This window comes from Oncorhynchus masou, chromosome 31, assembly GCF_036934945.1.
Source record: "Oncorhynchus masou masou isolate Uvic2021 chromosome 31, UVic_Omas_1.1, whole genome shotgun sequence".
In the NCBI taxonomy this organism is placed as follows: Eukaryota; Metazoa; Chordata; class Actinopteri; order Salmoniformes; family Salmonidae; genus Oncorhynchus; species Oncorhynchus masou.
The window spans coordinates 51,087,293-51,106,040 of NC_088242.1; the positions used below are offsets into that span (position 1 = coordinate 51,087,293).

At 45.0% G+C, this 18,748-nt stretch overlaps 1 protein-coding gene across 2 annotated transcripts in view; it reads right to left on the minus strand.

The window, feature by feature from the left end:
• LOC135524091 (prickle-like protein 1) overlaps positions 1-18,748 on the minus strand; it is a 65,384-nt gene that overhangs the window by 11,175 nt on the left and 35,461 nt on the right. Inside the window, exon 1 of one of the 2 annotated variants that reach the window (XM_064951295.1) lies at positions 8,714-9,123. The exons of the other annotated variant lie outside the window; for it this stretch is intronic. The gene's annotated coding sequence lies outside the window, so the exon portion shown is untranslated. Of the gene's footprint in view, positions 1-8,713; positions 9,124-18,748 lie in introns of those variants that run through there. 2 annotated transcript variants of the gene reach the window in all.

Consider the following 18,748-nt stretch of genomic DNA (forward strand, 5'->3'; position numbering starts at 1 on the left):
TCCTCAGTACTTTGTTAAAAAGCATCTTTGGCAGTGATTACAGCCTCGAGTCTTCTTGGGTATGATGCTACAAGCTTGGCACACCTGTATGTGGGGAGTTTCTCCCATTCTTCTCTGCAGATCCTGTCAAGCTCTGTCAGGTTGGATGGGGAGTGTCGTTGCACAGCTATTTTCAGGTCTCTCCAGAGATGTTGGATTGGGTTAAAGTCCGGGCTCTGGCTGGGCCACTCAAGGACATTGAGAGACTTGTCCCGAAGCCACTCCTGCGTTGTCTTGGCTATGTGCTTAGGGTCGCTGTTGGAAGGAGAAGCTTTACCCAGTCTGAGGTCCAGAGCACTCTGAAGCAGGTTTTCATCAAGGATCTCTCTGTGCTTTCCTCCGTTCATCTTTCCCTCGATCCTGACTAGTTTCCCAGTCCCTGCCACTGAAAAACATTCCTACAGCATGATGCTGCCACCACCATGCTTCACCGTAGGGATGGTGCCAGGTTACCTCCGGACGTGGCGCTTGTCATTCAGGCCAAAGAGTTCAATCTTGGTTTCATCAGACCAGAGAATCTTGTTTCTCATGGTCTGAGAGTCCTTTAAGTGCATTTTGGTAAACTCCAAGCGGGCTGTCATGTATTTTACTGAGGAGTGGCTTCCGTCTGGCCACTCTACCATAAAGGCCTGATTTGTGGAGTGCTGCAGAGATGGCTCTCCTTCTGGAAGATTCTCCCATCTCCACAGAGAAACTCAAAGTGAGCAATGTCAAAGTGACCATCGGGTTCTTGGTCACCTCCCTGACCAAGGCCCTTCTCCCCTGATTGCTTAGTTTGGCCGGGCGGCCAGCTCTAGGAAGAGTCTTGGTGGTTCTAATCTTCTTCCATTGAAGAATGATGGAGGCCACTGTGTTCTTGGACCTTCAATGCTGCATAATTACATTTAACAAATGTAAGGCTAAAGCAATGGTTACATCCCAAATGGCACCCTAGAGTATATAGTGTAGTACTTTTGACCAAAGCTCTGTGTTTAAAAGTAGTGCACTATATAGGGGATATTCTCTACAGCTGAAGAATGGAGCTGGAGGGAATAGTGGCAGTTTTACGGGCTCCTGACCAATTGTTCTATTTTGTGTATTTTTTTCATGCTGATCTCAACTTTTTTTGTACGTAATGTTTCCGCCATCGTTTCCTATGACCGAAAAGAGCTTCTGGAGTCTCGGGTTCTGCTCGCCGGAGTTAAAATACCTCATGATAAGTTGTGGACCATGTTATTTACCTACATTTTTACCACCACAAACCGATGCTAAGACCGCACTCAACAAGCTGTATAGGGCCAAAAGCAAACAAGAAAATGCTCACCTAGAGGCAGTGCTCCGAGTGGCCGGTGAATTTAAAATCCGTTTTACCTCATTTCTACCAGCATGACACCTGTGCAACTAGAGGCAAAACAACTAGATCTCCTTTACTCCACACACAGAGACATTCAATGCTCTCCCTGACCCTTAATTTGGCAAATCTGACCATAACTATATCCTCCTTATTCCTGCTTACAAGCAAAATCTCAAACAGGATGTACCAGTACCAGATGACTGAAGCGGTCAGATGAAGCAGATGCTTAGCTACAGGACTGTTTCGCTATCACCGACTGGAATATGTTTCTGGGATTAATCTGATGGCATTAAGGCACATCAGTCACCGGCTTCATTAATAAGTGCATTGACGATGACATCCCTACAGTGTGCGTACTTCCATATCTCAATAAGAACCCATGGATTACAGGCAACATCCGCATCCGCTTTCAAGAAGCGGGAAACTAATCCGGAAGCTTATAAGAAATCACGCTACACCTTCTGACAAACCATCAAACAGGCCAAGCATCAATACAGCACCAAGATTGAATCATATTACACTGGCTCTCATGCTTGCGGATGTGGCAGGGTTTGCAAACTATCACGGATTACAAGCTGTGACACGAGTTTACCAAACGAGCTAAATTCCTTACATGCTTGCTTTGAGGCTAGCGACACTGAACCATACATGAGGGCACCAGCTGTTCGGGATGACTCTGTGATCACGCTTTCCGTAGCTGATGTGAGTAAGACCTTTTAAACGGGTTAACATTCACAAGGCCGCAGGGCCAGATGGATTACCAGGACGCATACTCAGAGCATGCACTTACCGCTGGCAAGTGTCTTCACTGACATTTTCAACCTTCCCCTGACCCAGACTGTAATATCTACATCTTTAAAGCCGACTCCCATAGTCCCTTTGCCCAAGAACGCTAAGGTAACCTGTTTAAATGTCTATCGCCCCGTAGCACTCGCATCTGTAGCCATGAAATGCTTTGAAAGGCTGGTCATGGTTCACATCAACAACATCATCCCAGACACTGTGGGCCCACTAGAATTTGCATACCATCCCAACAGATCCACAGATGATGCAATCTCTATTGCACTCCACACTGCCCTTTCCCACCTGGACAAAAGGGACACCTACGTGGGAATTCTGATCATTGACTACAGCTCAGTGTTCAACGCCATAGTTCCCTTCCAAACTCATCACTACGTAAAGGACCCTGGAATTAAACACCTCCCTCTGCAACTGGATCCTGGACTTCCTAACTGGCCACGCCCAGGGGGTGAGGTTAGGCAACCACACATCCGCCACACTGACCCTTAACATGGGGGCCCCTCAGGGGTGTGCTTAGTCCACTCCTGTACTCCTTGTTCACTTACGACTGTGTGGCCGTGCACGACTCCAACACCATCATTACATTTTCAGACGACACTATGATGGTAGGCCTGATCACTGACGCGATGAGACAGCCTACAGGGAGGAGGTCAGAGACCTGGCAGTGTGGTGCCAGGACAACAACCTCTCCTCAACGTCAGCAAGACAAAGGAGCTGATCGCAGACTACAGGAAACAGAGGGCTGAGCACGCCCCCATCCACATCGACGGGGCTGTAGTGGAGCAGGTTGAGCGCTTCAAGTTCCTAGGTGTCCACATAATTCAGAAATTATCATGGTTCACCCACATCAACACAGTCGTCTCTGCCCCCTCAGGAGGCTGAAAATATTTAGCATGGGCCCTCAGATCTTCAAAACGTTTTACAACTGCACCATTGAGAGCAACTTAACTGGCTGCATCCCCGCTTGGTATGGCAATGTCTTGGCATCCAACCGCAAGGCGCTACAGAGGGTAGTGCGTAAAGCCAAGTGCATCACTGGGGCCAAGCTCACTGCCATCCAGGACCTCTATACCAGGCGGTGTCAGGGGAAGGCCCTAAAAACTCTTCATTCTGCTACCGCACGGCAAGCGATACCGATGCACCAAGTCTAAAACCAACAGGACCCTCAACAGCTTCAACCCCCAACCCATAAGACTACTAAATAGTTTGTCTGGGTAGCTACTGGTTAACTATTTAACAATCTGCATTGACCTTTTTTGCACTAACTCTCTTTTGACTCATCACACACACTACTACTACTGTTTATTATCAATCCTGTTGCCCTAGTCACTTTATCCCTACATATATGTAAATATCTACCCCAATTATCTCGTACCGCTGCACAATGACTCTACTGGTACCCTGTGTATATAGACAAGTTATCGTTCCTCATTTCCTATTTATTCCTTGTGTTATTGTTTTTTTCCCTCTCCGCATTGTTGGGAAGGGCCCGTAAAGTAAGCATTTCACCGGTAGCCTACACCGGTTGTTGACAAAGCATGTGACAAATCAAATTGGATCTCTCTATATGAGGCTAATGAATAGGATGTAAGATCTCAAGATAAAAGGGTTCCCTCACTGTAGCGCTGTATAAACAACAGTACCCTGGCCTTAGGAGGCACAAATCCCTGTGGATCCCAGAGCCATATGGGGAACGTCCAAAGCCCCTGCTCTTTCCCCCCCTCGCTCTCCTTTTTCTTTCCTTCCCTCTCTCTTCTTCTTCTCCTCGGCTGTTTTGTTTATCAACCTGCCACAGCGAGAGAGGGAAGAAGGGTGTCTGTCTGTCTCTCTGATCATCCTTTATTCTTTGGAATGGATATAGGGAAGAGACAGAGGGGACTCGGGGGAGGAAGTCAGGGCGAGGAAGTCAGGGATGGATGGAAAGATGGGGATGACAGAAGAGTGGACCCTGATGCGGAGAGACACAAATAGGGCAGATGGATCAAAGAATGACTCGCCGCGACGCTGACCCACCACACGCACGCAAGCTTGCACCCGCATGCACAAACCTAACCAACACTTACCTACACACACACCCACACAGCTGACCGGGCCACACAGGAGAACGGTGTGTGTCCAGGGAGATACATTGAGAAGTGGAAAAGCAAGGGGACTAATCAGTCTTGTCACTGAAATCACTGAGCTGAGGCAGCAGAAGGTTTCAGGGCCTCCTCAGTTCTTTGCGTGTAGCCTACATTTCAAGAGAGCAATGACAAAGCAGCTTTGACATACAAGACATTTTTGCTCTGTGAGGATGGAAGGAAAACACATTCATACAACGCTCAAGTAGTAGTAGCAGTAGTACAGTTCTACCAATACTACTACCTGCTGCAGAGGTGGAGGCGACTACAACTACTACATACTATACAAATGCTACTCTGAGCTGTACAAGTCATGCTGAAAGGCCTTGTATGACATATAGGCATGGAGTAAATGAATAGGCTGTTGTGGCCATTTCTCAAAGGAAGGGCCACAGCTCTACAGCTCTGACTGTGAGACTCCACATCCCTCCCCAGCCAGTGGTCAGCACACCCCCCTTGTACCCCTGCTTCCACCCCCCATGGCTGGGCAGGCACACAGGGCTGGGGAGGGCCGTGGGGACACAGCTGAGAGAACCAGCCACACTTGACTGGTGCCTTTGAAGAAGTCAGGCATGACAGTAGTGGGCCAGAATTCACTCTCTCAATTAAATGAAATTAAATTCAAGGGCTTTAATGGCAAATTTAACATGTGTTTCATATGTTAACATTGCCAAAGCAAGTGAAGTAGATAATAAATAAAAGTGAAATAAACAATTACAATTAACAGTAAACATTACACTCACAGATGTTCCAAAAAAAATAGAGACATTTCAAATGTCATATATAGTCTCTCTCTCAGAATGGCATATATGCATGAATGCCTGAGTGTGGTTCTCGCACACAATGACAGATATGCAGGCAGGCAAGCGGTCACACACACCCCTCCTCTGACAAGAGGCCAAACTGTTTAAGTGTCAGCTGTATGCCCTGCGTCCTGTTTCTCGTTTAGTTACGACTCTTTGTGAGATAGCAGCAGAACACACACACACACACACAGAGCAGCACAGTCCGCATGCCTAGTGCCTGGACCTCCTGAGGAATGAGTGATTAACTGCCCAACACAGGGCAGGCAGACAGCCAGACAGGCAGCTACCAAACAGCTATTCATACCCACAGAACAGCACTCCACTGAAGGACAGCCTGCCTGCCTGAACACCCTTCCTTCCAATAACCCATATCTCACTCATGCCAACACCTGGCATGCCTGCCCTCCACAAGGCTGCTCACACACAACAAGACACACAGTGCATCCACTCAGACACGAGCATGATGGACGACGCCTGTAGAAGTGGATGCTTCAGCGTTGTACCATGATGCATGTCTGCGTTGTGCTAGGAGGTGTCAAGTCAGGCAGATGGGGTTGGTACGATAGACACCTCCCACTTAAAACACCTTGCGAAGCAGCTTCAGCCTTCAACAATAGAGCCTTTCATAGTGAATCAACTGTGGAAGGCATGTTCCATCAAGAGCCTGGTTCTCTCTACAGTCTCTCTTTCTGTGTCTCGCTCTCTGTCTGTTGATCTCTGTTATCTCTGCTTGCATTCATGGCGGTTGGAGTCTTTCAAAACCAAGATAACTTGTCAGTCAGAGGTGCGAAATAAGACACTTCTTGTTCTATTCACATCTATTGACTTGCAAATGAGACTGCAATAACTTTAAAATACGTGGCCTTGTTGGAGGAGCGAGAGTGTAGTGGGTTGGGGAGATAGAGGCTAACTATAGAGAAAGTTCAGCCAGAGCATAGAGCAGAGTAGAGAGAGAACATGACTGTAGCAGCATGGGCTTAGCTTTATGAAGGGGGGGTTACATATGACTTTCATTAGAGAGAAAGAGAGGGAACGAGAGAGATGTTTGCTTTCACATGTCAGAGACGAAGCCTCTCTTCACTGATCTCTCAGAGCAGAACCTCCCTCAGCAGAATGTCAAGTCGGAGATATAGCCAGATCCAGATAGGTGAAACATGAATACAGGATACTGAGACAAGACCTCGTGTGTTTAGCAATGCCATTCCTTGAACCACATCGGCAGGTATGCTAATTCTCACCTCAGATGTCAGCCAACTTTGTTTCAATCTACTGACTGACTGTACAAGCCATCGTACACACACACGGAATTCTGACAAACTCTCAAACCTTTACGGGCTGAGTTGAAAAGATAGCTCCCACAAGGGACTTGTGGTTAGTTCCTGTTGCCCTCTCTCGCCCACCCCCCACCCAGTCCCTCCCGGCTGGGGGCTACAAGGTCGCTGTTTTGGCAAATCAGTCAGAAATGCATCCGAGGCAAAAAAAAAAGAAGTAAAGCCCTGTTAACAAGCATCTTTACAAAGGCTGTTAAATATTCAAGACTGCAGGGGTCTGGGTAGCATGGGAGGAGGGGGGATTGGCAGGTTAGAGGCAGACCATGCTGGGGTAACCAGTGACTATTGACTCCTATGGAAATGCTAAATGCGCTATGAATTACAATGAAGAGTAAACTTCCGTCATGGTATGAGGAAAATGACAGGGGCTGTGCTACTGCCATACAGCCAGCATAGAGAGGCGATACCACCTGACAGTGACAGTCCCGCAAGATCATTTAAACCACGAGTCATGATTGGCAGCCACTCACTTCAATGACGTCCCCCTGTCTAAACTCATCGGTTGAAAAGGTGTCCTCCAAATAAGGAAACTATTGTGTTAACATACACACTAAAATAGTCTACTATGTTAGATAAACAACCCTTTGTGAGAGGAAGAGGGAAGATAACCAGCTGCTGGTCTGAATTACTGTCATAATTCCTCAAAGAGACGCGTGACGGACAAGCCCACAACCCAACAAGCACACTGATCACATGTGTCTCTGTCAGCGGGTCTGGACTGTACATGTCTGATTCGGCGCAGGCTCACCCACAGACTCATTCTGGATAGGGTCTACCTGTGCGTCCCAAATGACACTCTATTACCTATTTAGTGCACTACTTTTGACCAGGGCCAATAAAAGTAGTGCACCATACAGGGAATATGGTGTCAGTAAGGATGGACCCAATGTCACGCCTTGGTCTTAGTATTTTGTGTTTTCGTTAATTAGTTGGTCAGGCCAGGGTGTGACATGGGTTTATGTTGTTGTATTTCATAGTGGTTTTTTTTAGTTATTGGGATTGCGGCTGAGTAGGGGTGTTGCATAGGTTTGGCTGCCTGAGGCGGTTCTCAATCAGAGTCAGGTGATTCTCGTTGTCTCTGATTGGGAACCGTATTTAGGTAGCCTGGGTTTCACTTTGTATTTCGTGGGTGATTGTTCCTGTCTCAGTGTTAGTGTTCACCAGACAGGCTGTATAGGTTTTTCACGTTCCGTTTGTTGTTTTTTGTATTTATATGTTATTTCATGTATCGTCATTTGTTTCATTAAAGACATGAGTAACCAACACGCTGCATTTCGGTCCGACTTTCTTGCGACAAACGAAGAACGCCGTTACACCCAAAGTCTACTTGCAGAGAAAACAATATAATCCGTTCAAAAGTCTCAGGTTCTCCAGTTCATATTCAGACAAGTCTTTTTTTCCCCTCCGTCTGTCGAACAAGATGTTTCTCTAGTCAAGATGTGCAGAACAGATGATTTCAAATCAAATGAGCACGTGTACTCAGATTACGACTTGTCACCTGTTGGCACTTGATAAAACCAGCCCCTTGTACGATACCTGGCACTTAAATAAAGAAACAGTAGCCTACATATAAACCATTTGGAAAAGGTACAAGTATTTCAGATTTGAAACAATTGGATCTTTGGGAATCAACTCCGCAATTCTTTCACATGAATTCAAATAAAAATGTGTCATACAATACATCCATTATCCAACTATCCAATGTACGGAAAACATGAGCAGAAAGAACTGTCCAAATTACTTGACAAGTTTCTCACAACTCTGTCTGTTCCATATCAAAGAGTTGCTGGCAGGCTACAGTTTGGCTGACCTCTGTGCCTCCCGCCATCGCAGGGGGTGTTATTCCAAGATCAAATGGGTGTGAGAGAGGGAACTCCTAACCCTCAGAACTTCTAACCCTGCCTGCCATGGACTGAGAGAAGGACCACCTGCACGCGACAGCCCTGCCTGGCCTGCACCCGGTTCTCAACACACATGCAGCTGTCACACAGCTAGCTCAACATCAACCACACACTCCTTAAAAAGAAGGGACTGAGTACAAAACATAAAAAATAAATGCAACCATCTTACCAATAAAACAGTTAAAATCACTATTTAAATCCAGTTTAAACCTAGAAGTCACTGCAAAGTGTGAGACATTTAAAAATGTCAAAATATCCTATTTTAAATGTCAATGTTTTTCTTTCTGCCATAACGGTACAACTAGGATACATGCCATTGAAAATCTGCTTTTTTTTATCCACTACTGTAAAGTTCCTTTGGCGGAGCCCTTAGTGGTCTTACCTCTGTGCAGAAAGCTCTCCTGAGCAGGCTCTTATCACTACTAAATCCTGTCCGTTATTCTCCACTGGCTCTGGGCTACATGGCTCTCGGCTCAGCCTCTCCTCTTTCAATCTCCCTCTACGGTAGCTCAAAGATCCAGGACAGCAACCTCTCCTTCTTCAGCTTCTGCTGGCTCAGCCTCCTCTCCAGTCTCCCTCTACTGTAACTCACAATCCAAGACAGGAGCCTCCTCTCCTCTCTCCAGTCTCCCTCTACTGTAGCTCTACTAAATCCAGGACAGTAACAGGCTCACAGCAGCCTAGCCCCCCCTCCTCTGCCTTCTCTCCCTCTTCCAGAGCTGTCAGCACAGCCACATTCCATATCAAAGTAGGGAAAGAGTGTAAAACCAGAGAGGTGTGTGTTCTGTGTGTGTAAACTGACTGTTTGAGGGTGTGTGTGGAGGACTGTTCAACCAGATGATCATCCCACTACTCCCACACTCTTCCACCTCCGTAAATCCCCGTATCCCACCCCCTAACCCCTCTTCCCACCCCCTAACCCAGCCACTCAGAGGCAGGGCCAGGCTCAGGGTGTCTCCGCCCTTTGGTGACCCTCCTCTCACACTTCAAACACACATCAAATGAGAACCACCAGTGAGCCTTCCCCACAGGAACTCTCACTGACGAGCGCATCACATCACATCAGCGAACAAATGCCACAGCTTGGGTTACCACCAGACTGATGGTGGTCAACCCCACTACGACAATGGCTCTCACATGACATTCCTATCTCTCCTTCCCCTATTAAACTGTTGCAGGAACTGTGGGAAGTGTTCAGTGTTGTTAATCTTCTTTTATTAGAACCTCACATCTTGTGTTTCCTGATGTGATACAATGTGACCTATGCTTCTTTAAGGATGGTAGTCTTGTAAGATGCAGGCAGTCTCAGTTTGAGTGTGCGAAGAAAACATTTTCCATCACATGACCATTGACCACTTCTCCCTGTCCCCTACGATACTGAACTGCCTGCTGAAAGTCCTCCCTTACGTTCCCAGTCAACAATGATGTCAGCAAGACCGCATCACAGTGAAAGAATAATGCAACTCTGGATTCCATCCACAGGGGTGCTTTACATAACAATAACAGAAGTAGTCTCTATGGTCTCAATACAAATGAACCACTTCCACAAGGAAGCTCTATTATCAGTTCGTCTCAGGGGGTAGGAGGTCAGACATTTTAGACAGAGAGAGGATAATAAACTTTTCTAAGTATCATAAACTTACAATTTCATCTCTGAAATCTGTGTAGGGTTGAAAGGTCACATTGGCACCAGTTCACTGACAAACGTGCTGGAACCATTGTACCGAATATATGATGTGTTGAGTATTGTGTATTGCCCCTGTTCAGTGGCCTTTGACTAAGGAACTACTGACAGAAACTCCCCCCGATATGTGCAAGCAGAACAGCAGATCTGGAGTCAATTCCATTTTAATTCAGTCAATTCAGGAAGTAAAATGAAATTCCAAACTCCCTGACTCGGCTGAATTGAATTGAAATGAAATTGAACCCAACTTCACAGGACAGTTGACCTCTCCGTCTCCTTCCTGTCCTGAGGAAAGGAATGTGTAAAAGGTGTAGACGTTCTTCCTGTTGTCTATTGCCTCAGGCTGAGGTTGTGGAGACTGTCACCCTGTGCTTCCTCTGTGGTGGCTGGAGGTCTGTCCATGTCTAAACAAATTTCCTAGCTACTCTGGGGACATCATTATGGGGGACACCACATGCCTAGCCACCTCAGAGTTAGGGAAATATCAGGCTTTATCCTAATATGGATGCTTGTTGATTTCACTGACAATAATATTGTGTGTATGCTTTTGTTTGAGTGTGTGTACTGTGTGTGTGTGTGTCTGTGGACAATGCCATTGTTGCAGCCAAGGCCGGGGAGCCCCACTGACACACCACACAGCAGGTCCCAGTGCAGGCCACAGCCCTTTGTACCGACCCAAATGACCTTCTGCCCCTGCCTCATTAGCAAGTCATAGAGGGAGGGACAACTCTGCATCCTGCCTGCAGGCTATTCAGGCCAAGACAAGGTTGAATTGGAAAAACATCAGTTACAGAAATTCTATAGAATAGCGATAAGAAACAGATACAAATTGTTAAGTGGTTTTAACAGAAAGTCACTAAACGGGATGTAATATCTACGTTGGCTATGTGGTGATATTGAAATTGTCAGACTTCCTTCTCATCGTGATTGCAAGAAAGTTGACTAACTGGTTCAAAGGGCCAATGCGCATGGAAGAGTGTTGCAGTGGCACTCGTGGATTGCAAGTCACTTCAATGCGGATCTGAAATTTGCCTGAATCCATATACATTCAATTGAAACTTATCCCACACATTTTAATTTTTACATTTTTTATTTAACCTTTATTTAACTAGGCAAGTCTGTTAATTAAGAACAAATTCTTATTTATAATGACGGCCTACCCCGGCTAAACCCGGACGATGCTGGGAAAATTGTGCGACGCCCTATAGGAATTCCAATCACGGCCAGTTGTGATACAGCCTGGAATCGAACCAGGGTCTGTAGTGATGCCTCCAGCAATTAGATGTAGTGCCTTAGACCGCTGTGCCACTCGTGAGCCCAATCTTTCATTCATTATACAACTCTTTTAAGTTTGATGACTGAATCTATCAATACATAATTTCAAGTCAATGTCAAAAGACGGCAACTATTTTGGCCATGTGTTCATCATGTGTTTCATGCAAATGTTTCTTATTCCACTCTACCAGACACAGTACATAAACAAGAAAAACATTGTCTTCCATTCTGAAGCTGGCTGCAGTACAACTCTATTGTCAGAAAGGAGTCTCTGACAATTTCACAGTTCAAGGTTTGACCACAAGACAAGCCCAACATCCCTCACTTGTGTATGTGTTCCACACACCCCTGACCTGTGACCCTTAGGGGTCATCCATAAATGTCTACCACCGGGGGCTTTACAGCCCCAGACACACACACAGACGCACATGACCAAGCTGCACCTCACACCTGGTCCCTGGTCCGTATCACCTTCTAATGCAGTTAAACGAAACCCCACGAGCTCACCTCGCTGTCGTTGCCCTCCAGTTAGAGTCTAGCTATAGCATGCCTCGACAATGACAGGACAGGACTAACGACAAGAGTCAGGAGGCGGGACCAAAACCAAACAATAATAAAACAACACACAACATTCTTCAGTGGTCAAACTGGCCTCGCCCTTGAACACGGATTCGCAAAACCAAAAAGTCTGGGGTAGCAAGCACAATCCCACGGGGTTGTAAGATGCCCAGTAAAATATTTCACAACTGTGCAGTTGTATGAGTTCATGGCCTAAGTATCGCAATTCACGTCATCACACTAGTGGTCATGTTGGTAAAGTCGTGGGTTCAATTCCCACAGGGATCACATACTAACAACGTGCACTGCTTTTCTTGCAGGCTTCTTTTGATAGAAACGTCTGCTAAGTGGCATATAGCCTATCATATATCCTCAACTCTACCCCATCACAGAGGCTATAAAGCGGAAACAGGGTAGGGGCAACGAGAAGGTCATGACAATCTCGGCTATGGGACTCCTCTCCCCCGCAGTGCACAGCACAGTGTAGTATACCCTGGCAGTTTAGGGTTAGGGTTAGTTTACAGTTTACTGTCGTCGTTCAGGGCCCATTGTTGAGAATAGCACCCAGTGATGTGTGAGTTACCTTATCATAAAAGCTAGAAGCCTGACTGTCTCATTCTCGAGGCTTTTAATGACCTGCCAATGCACCTAGGGTATCACCAGGAGAGGAGCCTGACACAAAGCCCCAGAGTCATAAAGATAAATAAACCCCATAAACCCCTATCACTCTACTGTAATAACAATCCATTTGACGCACTGAAAGAGGGGGAGAAAAGGGGTCAGAAAGAGGGGGGGAGAAAAAGGTCAACTGGTAGTGGTGGTGGAGCTACAGTAGCAGAACAGTCATTGGTGGAACAGGCAGCGTTGATATTGACTTAGCTAGATTGGTGCTGACAAACCCAGGTCAGACAGACCATGGTGGGATGGGGCTTAGAGGCTTGTTAGCCTTATAACCCTCAGATAACCCATTTTAACAGTTTTCACACAGCTGGACAGGCACGTCGCCGGTGCATTTGAATACAGAACAGTGAGAACACATCGCTGCCTGGCTATTTTAATGTCAAACTACATTGGTATTAATGTCATGTTGGGATTGGGCATTTGGTTAAGTAATCGTTATAAATGTGTTATACACTTAACCTTCCTGAAAGGGATTATTGTGTGATTCATCACTCCAGCAAGCATCATTAATCATAATGAAAAATATTAGAAAATAATTTTTTATTTCTATTTTGCAATAGCTGCATCTGAACTTTTAAACCTTGACTGCAAATGGATTACGGTCCATAATGGTATTAAGTTATACAAGCAAAATAAGGTTTCTAGTATATGATGTCAGACCGTGTGAGGGAATATGTAACAAATTACTTTGCAAGTATGTAAAGGAATGGAATGTACAGGGATATTCTATTCCATTATATTTAGATGTAACTGTAGTACCAAGATATTGTTCCAATCATGGAACTCCTCCATGCATTGCATTGAATGGCATTGAATTGCATTGCAAAAGCAATGCCTACATAACACATCTGTGAGTGGCCTGTCAAAACATCTCGGGGCAATATACATAGTCTAGATGTGCCGCCACTTTATAACGACAACACTCCTGTCTAACTGCATCACCAACACTGTTACAGTACAATCTAGGTCTGCATCCCAAATGGCACACTATTCCCTATATTAGTGCACTAATTGTTGGGCCCTGGTCAAAAGCAGTGCACTAAATAGGGAATAGGGTGCCATTTGGGATGTATCCTAGGATAGTCAGGGATAGGTTGGTCATCGTATTTCACCCTCAATTTGACACCCTCTCACCCAGTTGTAAAGTGGGGAGCTCATTGGTTACAATGGGAAGTATAGAGCGACAGAGCTCCTCAGGGCTGTTAAAGGGAGGAATAACCTTTATTTGAGGACACTATCACTGAACAAAGGACCATGGCAGTCTACACAGAGCAGAGACTAGGGCTGAAAGGAAATGTCTTATACTACACACAGCAGAGACTAAAGCTAAATGGGAAGTATACTACACACTTACTAGCATAAAAGCTGCTGCCATAGTAACAGAGCAAAGCCTGTCATGTGTGGTCCTGCTCTTGTTAACTTTAAAATGACAGTTCAACAGTTTGGTTAAGGTTACGCTGAGATCTCTGGTGAGTTTCTGAGAACTCTGGTGAGTAAAAATGTATACAGTATTACATATAGCAAGTGAACTTGAAACTTTGTTCAATTCGAATGTCTTTCTTTTGAAAAAGGCTATTTCTTTCCGTATCTGAGAGACAACTTTTAATTTTCCTGCTTCTGTTCCTGTTGGAACAGCACTCAGTAGGTGAACATCCAGGTTCAGAATGTGACTCCTGCTCTCTGAGAATGACCTCTAACCTCTGACCAGACTTCTAGCTGACCTCAGCGTCAGAAGGATACACCACCCGCAACATTTGAGACACAAAAAGACACACAAAAAACTGCAACTAAACACATCACACATCTGGGACTTACTTTTCCTCCAGCTCTCCTCAGAGTTAAACACTTTATCCACTTGCATGGTGAGGGACACACACACACCACACACCAAGGAGGAGGGAAACCATTTCCTGTTAGTTTCTAGCCCAAAGCTAAACTGGCACATTTTCTGGACCGCCTAGTTGAACCCGCCAGGGTGTGAGCGCTCCGTGGCTTGTCGTTGTAACGAAGGAGGCCATGAAATAAATAACTAAAATCCATTCCCTTCCTTCCCACACATGGAAGCGTTTTCCTGACGACCCACAAGGTCTTCAAAAGGCAAACTATGGCATTCGACAATACTCTTGAGTGAAACAGTTAAACACTTCTTCTCTCAGCACAGTCAGGGATCCCATCAAACGCACAAATAAAATTGCATTTGTCACATGCTGAATATAACAGGTGTATTAAAAAAAGTAAGTAAGAAACATTTGCTAAATAAACTAAAAGTAAAATAGTAACACAATAAAATAACAATAACGAGGCTATATACAAGTACCGGTACCGAGTCAATGTGAAGGGGTACGGGTTAGTCGAGGGAATTGAGGGAACATCTACAGTACCAGTCAAAAGTTTGGACACACCTACTCATTCCAGGGTTTTTCTTTATTTTTACTATTTTCTACATTGTAGAATAATAGTGAAGACATCAAAACTATGAAATAACACATATGGACTCATGTAGTAACCAAAAAACAAATCAAAATATAGTTTATATTTGAAAATCTTCAAAGTATCCACCCTTTGTCTTGATGACAGCTTTGCACACTCTTGGCAGCTCGAGTCTTTAGCTTAGTGAGGATGTTTCCAGAAATGTATGGCTTCTGGTTGGGATATGTACGTACGGTGGGTACGATGTTGTCGATTAACTTATTAATGAAACCGGTGACTGATGTGGTATTACTCCTCAATGCCATCGATTGAATCCCAGAACATATTCCATTCTGTGCTAGTGAAACAGCCCTGTTTGCTTAGCATCCACTTCATCTGACCACTTCCGTATAGAGCGCATCACTGTTACTTCCTGTTTGAGTTTTGCTTGAAAGTAGTAATCAGGAGGATAGAGTTATGGTCAGATTTGCCAAATGGAGGGCGAGGTAGAGCTTTGTACACGTCTCTGTGTGTGGAGTAAAGGTGATCTAGATTTCTTTTCTTTCTAGTTGCACATGTAACATGCTGGTAGAAATGACTTAAAATGGATTTCAGTTTTCCTGCATTAAGGTCCCTGCCCACTAGGAGCGCCGCCTCTGGTTGAGCATTTTCTTGTTTTCTTATGGCCTTATACAGCTCATTGAGTGTGATCAGCATCGATTTGTGGTGGTAAATAGACAGCTGCGAAGAATATAGATGAAAACTCTCTTGGTAAATAGTGTGGCCTACAGCTTGAGGTACTCTACCTCAGGCGAGCAAAACCTTGAGGCTTCCTTAATATTAGAGATTGGCCACCAGCTGTTGTTGACAATGAAACACACACCACCCTCGGAGGCTGCTGTACTGTCTTGCTGATGCACAGAAAACCACCGCTAACTGTATATTATCCATGCTCTTGTTCAGCCACGACTCTGTGAAACATAGGATATTACTGTTTTTCATTGGTTGGATAGTCTCGAATGGAGCTCATCCAGTTTATTTTCCAGTTACTACACGTTCACCAGTAGATTGGAGGGTAAAGGCGGATTATCCACTTGCCAATGCAGTCACACCAGGCATCCGGCTCTTTGACCTCTGTAACAGTGTCTCCTCTTCATACAAATGTCAGGGATATGGGCCTGGTTTGGGAAAAGCTGTATTTCCTTCGCGCCCACCACATTAAAGAAAAATCATTGTCCATTTAGAGGTGAGTAATTGCTGTTCTGATGTCCAGAAGCTCCTTTCCGTTATATGAAACGATGGCGGACAAATTACGTTACAAATTTTTTTTTTACTGTGCAAAAACACACTTAATAGTACAATTGGTTGGGAGCCCATAAAGCGGCGGTCATCCTCTCCGGCGCTATTCTGTTTTTTAACAACATATTTTTTGTCATTTTTTACAATCATCAGCAAAAATAGGACACAGATAATGCCCTGTTATTCCTTCCACCTACACAGCATGAGAGCATGGGAGCACATCGTGCAAAACCCTTCCCTCCCCAACACATGCATACCCCCCTCCCTCTCCTCTACCAGTATTAGCTTCAATGATTAACAAGAAAACAATGAGACAGAATGACCTTCACATCCAATGCTAGAAAATAAATTATTCAACGCAAAAACAAATAATAATAACAATGCATTAATGAAGAATATAATAATGAGGCAGCTAAGGTGACATCTCTAGAAACTGCTGAAAGTCCCCCCCCCCCCCAGACATCAGTAAATTCAAAGGGTTTATTATGTAAATTGTATGTAATTTTTTCTGATGGAATATCGGAATTTAGCTATTTTAGCCACATCTGCTTGCTTGGCGGAGTGTCACTCTTCCATATAATTGCTCCGGCGCCATTCTTAACACAATCATTAACATTCCTGGAGGAACACTGGCTCTGTTAGCTACAGTATTTTATAACAGGCTAATTTAACATGCTCCAGTACCACTGCACAGAGGGAACTCTGACACAGTCAGTAGGGATGCTTCATTCTCATTAAGGTGGTAGTAAAAAAAACAGAACAGAAAGAAGAAGAGAAAGGAAAAGAGGCTGAATTATACCCCTCTTTCCATAGCCCCCATGGCCTTCCTCCCCTGGCTCTGATGTTGACCTCTTCACCTCTAAATGTGGATGGCTAGCTAGCGGTCACAGGTAGCCGAGAGTTAAGCTTCAGGGGACATAGAAGTCCCAGACCCCATTATTAGACTTCTGTCCAGGGGCCAGGGGTGAAGTATGAGACGTCCATCGTCACCAGACAGTTTGCGCTGGTTGAGTAGACAGCTATGTTTGACCATGGCCCTGGGCTGGGCTCGTGGGACCAGTGTCCAGGCCTGTCTGTAGCTGGGGGTCGCATTGTGGACAATAGAAGAGGTCAGAGGTCCCCAGAGAGGGGTAATTCATGAAACACACAAAGAATCTCACTGCCGATAGACTGCTGATGGGTACTTATCACAGGGGGAGGCCGTTCCTTCTCTTACTATAACAAAAGCGGTACCTGCTGTGTTCTGACCCGGGAGCGATCTACTGATTATACTTGTAGAATCGCAATGCTCGTCAGTGGCCAACAACTTGACTTTGAGCAAATCAGAGAGCACAAACCCCCACATGGGGGAGCAATTACATACATTTTCTACGTATATATCCACCAATGTAAGCTCCTCCTCAGAAGAAGGGGAAGACCATCCTCAGCGAATTTCAAAAAAATCAAAATAGTGAAACATTAAAAAAGTGATCCTTTTTAGATAACACTATACTAAATATGTTCATGTAACCAAATAATAGATTCAAAAACACTATTTTGCAATGAAGGTCTACCATAGCCTCAGCAGCACTCTGTAGGGTAGCACCATGATGTAGCCGGAGGAGAGCTAGCTTCTGTCCTCCTCTGTGTACATTCCTCAATACAAAACCTTCAATCCCCCTCTTCAATGGGGTGAGACACTCTTGACCCAAACTGCTACAGACCTATATCTATCCTACCCTACCTTTCTAAGGTCTTTGAAAGCCAAGTTAACAAACAGATCACCGACAATTTTGAATCCCACCGTACCTTCTCCGCTATGCAATCTGGTTTCAGAGCTGGTCATGGGTGCACCTCAGCCACACTCAAGGTTCTAAACGATATCTTCACCGCCATCGATAAGAAACAATACTGTGCAGGTGTATTCTTTGACCTGGCCAAGGCTTTCGACTCTGTCAATCACCACATCTTCATCGGCAGTGTCAACAGCTTTGGGTTCAGGGTTCAATTCTTGGACCGACTCTTCTCTATATATATTAATGATGTCGCTCTTGTTGCTGGTGAGTCTCTGATCCACCTCTACGAAGACGACACCATTCTGTATACTTCTGTCCCTTCTTTGGACACTGTATTAACAACACTCCAGACGAGCTTCAATGCCATACAACTCTCCTTCCGTGGCCTCCAACTGTCCTTAAATACAAGTAAAACTAAATGCATGCTCTTCAACAGATCGCTGCCTGAACCTGCCCGCCCGTCCAGCATCACTACTCTGGATGGTTCTGAATATGTGGACAACTACATATAGCTACAGTGCCTTGCGAAAGTATTCGGCCCCTTGAACTTTGCGACCTTTTGCCACATTTCAGGCTTCAAACATAAAGATATAAAACTGTATTTTTTTGTGAAGAATCAACAACAAGTGGGACACAATCATGAAGTGGAACGACATTTATTGGATATTTCAAAGTTTTTTAACAAATCAAAAACTGAAGAATTGGGCGTGCAAAATTATTCAGCCCCTTTACTTTC